Source organism: Scylla paramamosain, chromosome 11 (genome assembly GCF_035594125.1).
Source record: "Scylla paramamosain isolate STU-SP2022 chromosome 11, ASM3559412v1, whole genome shotgun sequence".
Taxonomy (NCBI): domain Eukaryota; kingdom Metazoa; phylum Arthropoda; class Malacostraca; order Decapoda; family Portunidae; genus Scylla; species Scylla paramamosain.
The window spans coordinates 5,686,961-5,695,000 of NC_087161.1; the positions used below are offsets into that span (position 1 = coordinate 5,686,961).

At 40.3% G+C, this 8,040-nt stretch overlaps 1 protein-coding gene across 3 annotated transcripts in view; it reads left to right on the forward strand.

The window, feature by feature from the left end:
• The window catches only part of LOC135104878 (crustacyanin-A2 subunit-like), a 39,737-nt gene continuing 31,697 nt past the window's right edge, over positions 1-8,040 (forward strand). For 2 of the 3 annotated variants that reach the window (XM_064012600.1, XM_064012599.1), the window contains exon 1: positions 1-456. The gene's annotated coding sequence lies outside the window, so the exon portion shown is untranslated. The remainder of the gene's footprint in view (positions 457-8,040) is intronic. The other variant, XM_064012597.1, reaches the window with a different exon arrangement.

Sequence of the window (8,040 nt, forward strand, 5' to 3'; positions counted from 1 at the left end):
CTCCTCGCGACGACCACAGATCACTTCTTAACAGCACTCTCGCCGCACCGCTTCCCGCACCTCCTTACTTAACTCTCCTCTACTCTCACTCAGAATCTTACGCACTCTCACTCCTCTCCCAGTCTCAGTACGTGGTCACTCCGCACTCTAGTTTCCCTGTCAGTCAGTCATTCAGTCTCTGTCAGTCAACCGCCTCGCACTTGACTCGGGCCTTGTGTCTTCCCTCCTCCCCAGTCCGTCCGTCACTCCTTCGCTGACCAGAGCTCGGAGTTGTATTCTGGCCTCCCCTCCCGTTGTGGTGGAGTTGTTGAAGGAGAGTGGCGTTGACGAGTTAGTCCTTCCTGTTCCTTCCCATTCTTCGCTCCTCCTGCTTCTCTTCCTCTTTGTCCTCCATTAGTACGGAAGACGACAGCAGCAGGAGTGAACGGGAAGTTATCGTGAGAGTTTCCGTGTAAGGTAAGTGTGTGTGTGTGTGTGTGTGTGTGTGTGTTACGAAAAAATGCGCGGTAGAGCTCCGTCACATAAGCAGTAAGCCAGTTTGTTTTTTATATGTTTGCTTGTTTTTAGGAGATGGTGATGCTTTTTTTAGCATTTTTTTTTTCTTAACCAGTTCAGTAACTACTAGTATTACTACCATCACGACCACTACCACTTCCTCTACCACCGCGACGCTACTACTGTTTTTTTTTTCTTGAGACTAAAAAGTTCGCAGGCTAATTCCCACACTCATTCTGCCGTATGTACCATTTGTAAGTGACTCCTGCAGAGGCTCGTGTCGTCCCCCGGTGGCCTGGTGGCAGAGGGAAGGCAGTGTTGATGGGCGGGCAGCGTGTGGGAAATGCTTACCTAACCAAATATGCCGCTTGATGGTTGCATTGTTACCTCCTCTGTCATTACTATTATTACTCCTCTTTCTCCTCCTGCTCCTTCTCCTCCTCCTCCTCCTACTACTACTACTACTGCTACTATTTTTACCATCATTATTATGAGAAATTAGCTTAGGTAAAGGAAGAGACACGATATTACTACTACTACTACTATTACTACTACTACCATCACAACCATCACCCCTACCATTATGAGAAATTAGCCTAAGGAAGAGATGCGGCCAGAAAATTCACCTAAACAAAATATAAATAAATAAAAACTCGCCCAATTTTAGCAGGGAAGACGTTCTGGGTAAAACTAAATAAATAAATGAATAACAATATGAGTGTAACAAGTAATACCAGCAGTCATGACACATGTTCGAAAACTTAGGTGACTGAATAGACAGGTAGGTAAAACTAATTGCACGTTACCATTCAGGCTGCTTCTAATCCAATATTAATATCAGATTGAAGCAATAATTGAAAGGAAGTGAAGGAGATAAAGGCTTAAGGTATGAACTATTAAACACGCTATTCACTGCAGAGACAGGATGAAAAAAAAATGCAAGACTTGTTCAGAAACTCAAAGGTGATCCTTGCTTGCACGGTGCGACTGAGTGAGACGGAAAGACTTGCTTGACTGTTCGGTTCTTGGTGAGAAATGCAATTAAAAATTACGTTTTCAATACAACTCATGAATTTCAAACATGTATACATACATACATACACACATACATATACATACATACAGACAAAGACAGACAAACAGAGAGGGATTTAAACGCACACACACACACACACACACACACACACGTGTGTGTGATATAAATATAGAGATAAATATAGATAAATAGGTAAGTAGATTAATTAACTGATTGACAGATAAGCAAACTATAACCGATTTAGAGGGGCAAAACAAAATCAACCATAAAACAAACAACCACACACCCACCCAACAAACAAACAGACCAACAGACACACCAACACACAACACCTGCAGGGAAAGCCAGGTAACGCCCCAATCACAGCTAAACTAATCACAGCACACCACGTGAAAGTTTTCCACCGACACGACGACGACGACGACGATGACGATGACGAAACACGGGAACACGACACGCACGGAGACACCACGCCCTCCCCTCCCCCTCCCCCTCCCCCTTCCCTCTCTTCCACTATTAGTACAGAAACAACATCCCCTCACCCCTCCTCTTCCCTCCCCCAACACTCTTTCCCTTCCCCCAAACACCCACACCACACCTGGCACAAAGAGGTGTATATAAGTGACTAGTGGAGGTGTACATGTAGACAGGTGTAGATGAAATAGACAGGTGTGTAGATGTAGTCAAGTGTTTTAAAGATGTAGGTGTCGACAGGTGTTCAAGGAGTAGATATAGACATGTTTAAAGAGTGTAGATCTAGACAGGTATTTAAAGGGTGTAAAAGTGTGTGTAGACGGGTGTTTAAGGATGTAGATGTAGTAGATCGGTGTTTAAGGGTATAAATGTAGACATGTGCTTAAAGGGTGTAGATGTAGACAGGTGTGGAAAAGTGTACATGCTGACAGGTGTTAACAAGTCATTCTTAACCCTTTTCCTAATCTGTTCGTTAACATTCAGTGGACTGTAAGATATGATTGTATGGACAGAAAAAAAAAGAGATAACGAACAAAACTAAGAAAAGACGAAAGAAGAAAAAACAAAGAAAGGATTAAGAATACAAAATTGAGCTCCTCCGTCTTCTTCAGGCTAAATAACTCTTTAAGACACTTCAGTACAAAGCTGAGTGCCTAAAAAGTTGTTGGTGATTATGGGAACAATTGCCTGGCAGTGAAAGGTGCAGGTAATACAGGGTGCTTCAAAAAGATAGTTCCGAACTGAAATTACCTTATTGCAACAACCACGAACAAAACATAAAAGAAAAAAAAACTTGTATCACTTGAAAAAGAAGAGGAAAAATAAAATAACAACCACCTTTACAAATGGTAACAGTTCAGTGGTTGCAGACATATCAATTACATATCGCATTATTATTGTTATTATTTTAACAACCTGTACTGTCTCCATACACCAGTACAGGTACAAGAAAACGGTGCAAGTGTAGGAGAGACTGTGTGTTATGTAACTGAAGCGGTTGAATGTAAATTAGGTGTAACAATTAAATATATACGGTATGAATGTGTGTGTGTGTGCGCGGTATATTGAAAGGATGTAATTGAATGTAACACAGATTGGACAAGTTTATAATGCCGCTTTTTAAGACACCAACGGTGCAATTATGTGCAACTGTGTGATTGTGTGTGTGTGTGTGTGTGTGTGTGTGTGTGTGTGTGTGTGTGTATGGTATTGTGAAAACTCAGCACCTTGAACAACTCTCTCTCTCTCTCTCTCTCTCTCTCTCTCTCTCTCTCTCTCTCTCTCTCTCTCTCTCTCTCTCTCTCTCTCTCTCTCTCTCTCTCTCCCCTACCGTCCTTCACGCCACTGCTGCCCTCTCGCTTTCTCTCCCCATCCCTTTTCATGTCAATTCACTGCAACAAGCTTTAACACAACTTCCCCTGTCATCATCTCTCTGCACCAGCCTTCATTTCCTCCTTAGCTACTAAACAAGTCATGTATATGCATCGTTCAATATGTGTGTCGTATAATGGGAATCAGTCAGTCAGTCAGTCAGTCTCTCTTTTTTTTTTTACTTTGCCTTCCTTTAAGTTTTATGTTGTCAATATGTGTATCGCGTGACAGCAATCAGTCAGTCAGTCAATTATTCAAACTTTATTTCTTTATTGTAAATCTTTGTTCCTTTCTTGTAACTCTTAATTTTATCCCTTCATTGTATTATTTATTTGTTGCTTTACTGCAGTTCTGAACTGTATTCCTTTACTGTAATGCTTAACTTTGTTCCTTTACTGTAACGCTGACTTTATCTTAAGAACATAGGAACATAAGAAATAAGGGAAACTGCAAGAAGCGACCAGGCTTACACGTGGCAGTCCCTGTATGAAATATACCTACCTATTTCCACCTATCAACCCCATCCATAAACCAGTCTAATCTTCTCTTAAAGCTCTCTAGTGTCCTAGCACTAACAACATGATTACTGAGTCCGTTCCACTCATCTACCACTCTATCTGAGAACCAATTTTTTCCTATCTCCTTCCTAAACCTAAATTTTTCAAGCTTGAACCCGTTATTTCTTGTTCTACCCTGGTTGCTGATCCTAAGAATTTTGCTTACATCCCCCTTGTTATAACCCTTATACCACTTAAAGACTTCTATCAGGTCCCCTCTTAACCTACGTCTTTCTAAAGAATGTAAATTTAACAGCTTCAATCTCGCCTCGTAAGGAATACTCCTCATCCCCTGTATCCTTTTAGTCATTCTCCTCTGTACTGATTCAAATAGACCTATATCTTTCCTGTAATGTGGGGACCAGAACTGTACAGCGTAGTCTAGATGAGGTCTGACAAGCGCCAAATATAAATTTAATATTACTTCCGGCCTTCTACTTTTAACACTCCTAAAAATTAATCCTAGTACCCTATTTTCCCTGTTTCTGGCCTCTATGCATTGTTTTCCCAGACGGAGTTCAGAGCTAACTACTTGGCTTTATTTTGCCGCAGTCTAACATTCCACCTTCGCTGGATTTTAGTCTTGTGATATATCAATTACCTTATTCATTTTTTTTTTTTTTTCCCTATCGCGGTGTTAGTTCGTAAACAGTAACATTTAGCTTGACCTCCCGTCTTGACCTGATATGACTGGAATGGGTTGAGCAAAGTGCAGGTAGTGATCGGAATTAGATGGGAAAAATGTTCATATCTTTATCCGAATTAAATGGAAAAAAAAAAAAAACATCTTGAACTGAATTAAATAAAAAAAAATAGTCTTCAACTGAATTAAATGAAAGCTGAACGTCTCGATCTGAATTAAATGAAAGAAAATATTCATGTCTTTCCTGAATTAAATAAAAAAAATAATAACGTCTGAGTGAAAAAATGTCTTGATCCGAATTAAATTGAAAAAAAGTTATAAATTAATTAAATGAAAAAAAAATAATAACATCTTCATTTGAATTAAATAAAAAAAAGTCTGCCTAAACTGAATAAGGAAAAATTGTCTTGATCTGAATTAAATAGAAAATAATATCTTCACCCGAATTAAATAAGAAATATGATCATAATATTAAGTTTATAAACACATATTTAAGAGATTATTCGCTTCTTTCATCACGTTGCGCCAAGTTTCCGTCTGGTGCAATTAATATATACCTATTTTGTATGTAGCATGTGTTGCGTGGGTGGTGTGATATAAGGACGTGGCTGGTGGTGGTGGTGGTGGTGGTGGTGGTGGTGACGGCTACGGTGCGTCTGGAGATTATTAAGTTAGGTGGTCTCCTTCGCCAATACTTTCCCTCCTTCAGTTGTTTCATTTTCACAGGACCCTTACCAGCCCTTGTACTTTACTCCTTCACTCACTCCTAAACACGGTGGAGTCAAAAGCATCTCGACTCATCAACACCTCTCCCTTAACAGACAGTCTTCCTTCTCCCGCTCAACGCCGCAGTTTTGCATCTCGTACTGTCCTCCACCGTTATCCCCATGGCTGATGCATGCCCGCCCCCTCCCTCGGCCTCGCTGCACATGACTTTCACTTTCTCTCTTTCATACTTATACTGTCCACCTCATTAATCCACGAGTTAACCTGTACCTTCACTCTTTCATCCCATCTACTGGTAAGCTCAGGAACGCTGCACAAGACTTTTTTACTTTCGCTCACCCATGTCACCCCTAGTTTGTCCCTTTCACGAATGCAAGAGTAAACAAATATTTTCATCCCTCTGCACATTTTACTGTTGATTTTGCTGTTACGTAATTCTCTTCCTGTTTCTATATTTTCTCTTTCTACCTATGTAACTCTATGTAACTTGATGTAACTTGCACCGTTTCGGAAAATGAGCATCGAGAAACATCAGAAAGTAAATTACCTTCACATAGTTATTTTCCTCTCGTCTCTTTACACACACACACACACACACACACACACACACACACACACACACACACACACACACACACACGGTAAAGAAGGTGAGCAGTGGTGGTGGTGGTGGTGGTGGTGGTGGTGGTGGTGAAGAAGAAGAGAAAGAGGAGGAGTGGGAGAAGGCGGAAGAGGAAGAGAAGAAGGAGGAGGAGGAGGAGGAGGAGGAGGAGGAGGAGGAGGAGGAGGAGAGGAGGAGGAGGAGGAGGAGGATGGAGAGTTGGAGGAAGAGGAAGAGTACAATGAGGACGAGAAAAAAGAAGACATAAAATGAAAATAGAAAATTAAGAAAATAAAACCGAGAATACCACCACCACCACCACCACCACCACCACGCACCATCCCTGCCCCCACCAAACACTTCCCGACAAATGAAGGGCTGGATAGCAAGGATAAATGGATGGATAGAGGGGGCTGATTAACCAAGTGGCGTCACAGCAAGGGCGTAATAAGGCGAGACACTAATGGGGGGGTTAGAGAAAGCCATTAAGAAGGGGAATGAGGAGTAGAGAGAATGATGATATTAACCCTTTCACTGCTAGATAAATTTTTCCTAATGTTAGCTAACCTGATCTTCACTAATTTTTCCAAACTTAATCTAAATAAAGTCTCCATAACCTAATCTAACTTAACTAGTTTTCCTTAACCTAAAAAAATTGTACTTAACCTAATTTTCCCTAACCTAACCAAATTTACCCTAACTTAACCAGACCCTAACCTAACGTAATCTCCTACAATTTTTTCAGGCACTTATGTTCATACGTACTACAGTCTCTTAAATATCTTGTGTTGTGTCCAAGCAAGCTAGTTTCTCCCGTGCCCTGAACAGCAAGAAAAAAAAAAAAAAAAAAAGGCTACGGCAGTGAAAGGATTAAAGGAGGATTGAAAGGATTAAAAGAAGGAAAATGAAAGGTAAAGGAAATGGTCTACAGATATTTATCCATTCTTACATCCACATTCCTTCACACACACACACACACACACACACACACACACACACACACACACACACACACACACACACACACACACACACACATCAAAATTATTAAATTTTTGCATCAAGTTTCGACACTCCGGGAAAATAGTAGATGTGGATAAATTTATAGTGTGTTGACTTAATATATCTAGTGGAGGAGAAGAAGGAGGAGGTGGAGGAAGAATACATAAAATGGAGGAGGAGGAGGAGGAGGAGGAGGAGGAGGAGGAGGAGGAGATGAGAACTATGTGATGACTGAATATTAATCTTAACTGCTCACCTTTAATCTCTTCTCACTTTAATAAAGCCTGTGTGTGTGTGTGTGTGTGTGTGTGTGTGTGTGTGTGTGTGTGTGTGTGTGTGTGTAGTGTGTGTGTGTGTGTGTGTGTGTAATTCTGCTTGTATGTGTCTCGATCTCTAATATTTTTCGTCTCCTTGTATTTGTGTATGTGTATGTGTTTATGTATTAATGTTTTTATCTATGTGTGTACTCGTATGTACTGTGGGAAGATCAAGTTTGTTAGGTTAGGTTAGGTAAGGTTCAATTAGATAGGAAAGTAAATAGGTTAGGTTTGATTAGGTAAGGAGGGCAAGCAAACATGTTAGGTTAGGTTAGATAAGGTTAGGTAAAGTAGGTAGGAAGGGAAGTTGGTTATGTTAGGTTAGATTGGGTAAGTTAGGTGAGATTAAACTAGCTAGGTTCGATTAGTTTAAGTTAGGTTATATTAGTTAATCAAGATTTAGTCATATTACAATAGGGTAGTTTAGCTTAGGTAGTAGACAGGTAGATCAAATTAGGTAAGTTTAACTAGGTTAGGTAAGGTTAGGTAAGTTTAGTTGGATTATGTAAGGTTAGTAAGTTTTATTAATTTGCTTGGTCATGCTGAGTACGTTTAGTTAGGTTAGGTAAGGTTAGGTACGTTTAGTTAGGTTAGGTAAGGTTAGGTACGTTTAGTTAGGTTAGATAAGTTTAGGTTAGGCTAGGTAAGTTTAGTTAGGTTAAGCAAGATTAAGTTTAGTTAGTTAAGATTAAGTAAGTTTAGTTAGATTAGGTAAGGTAAGGTAGTCAAGCAAGCAAGTATGAACAATCACTGTCACTTGCCACAATAGCAAGGAACACACACTGCACACAAGCCTGGGCGCTGCGGCCTGTAACTCG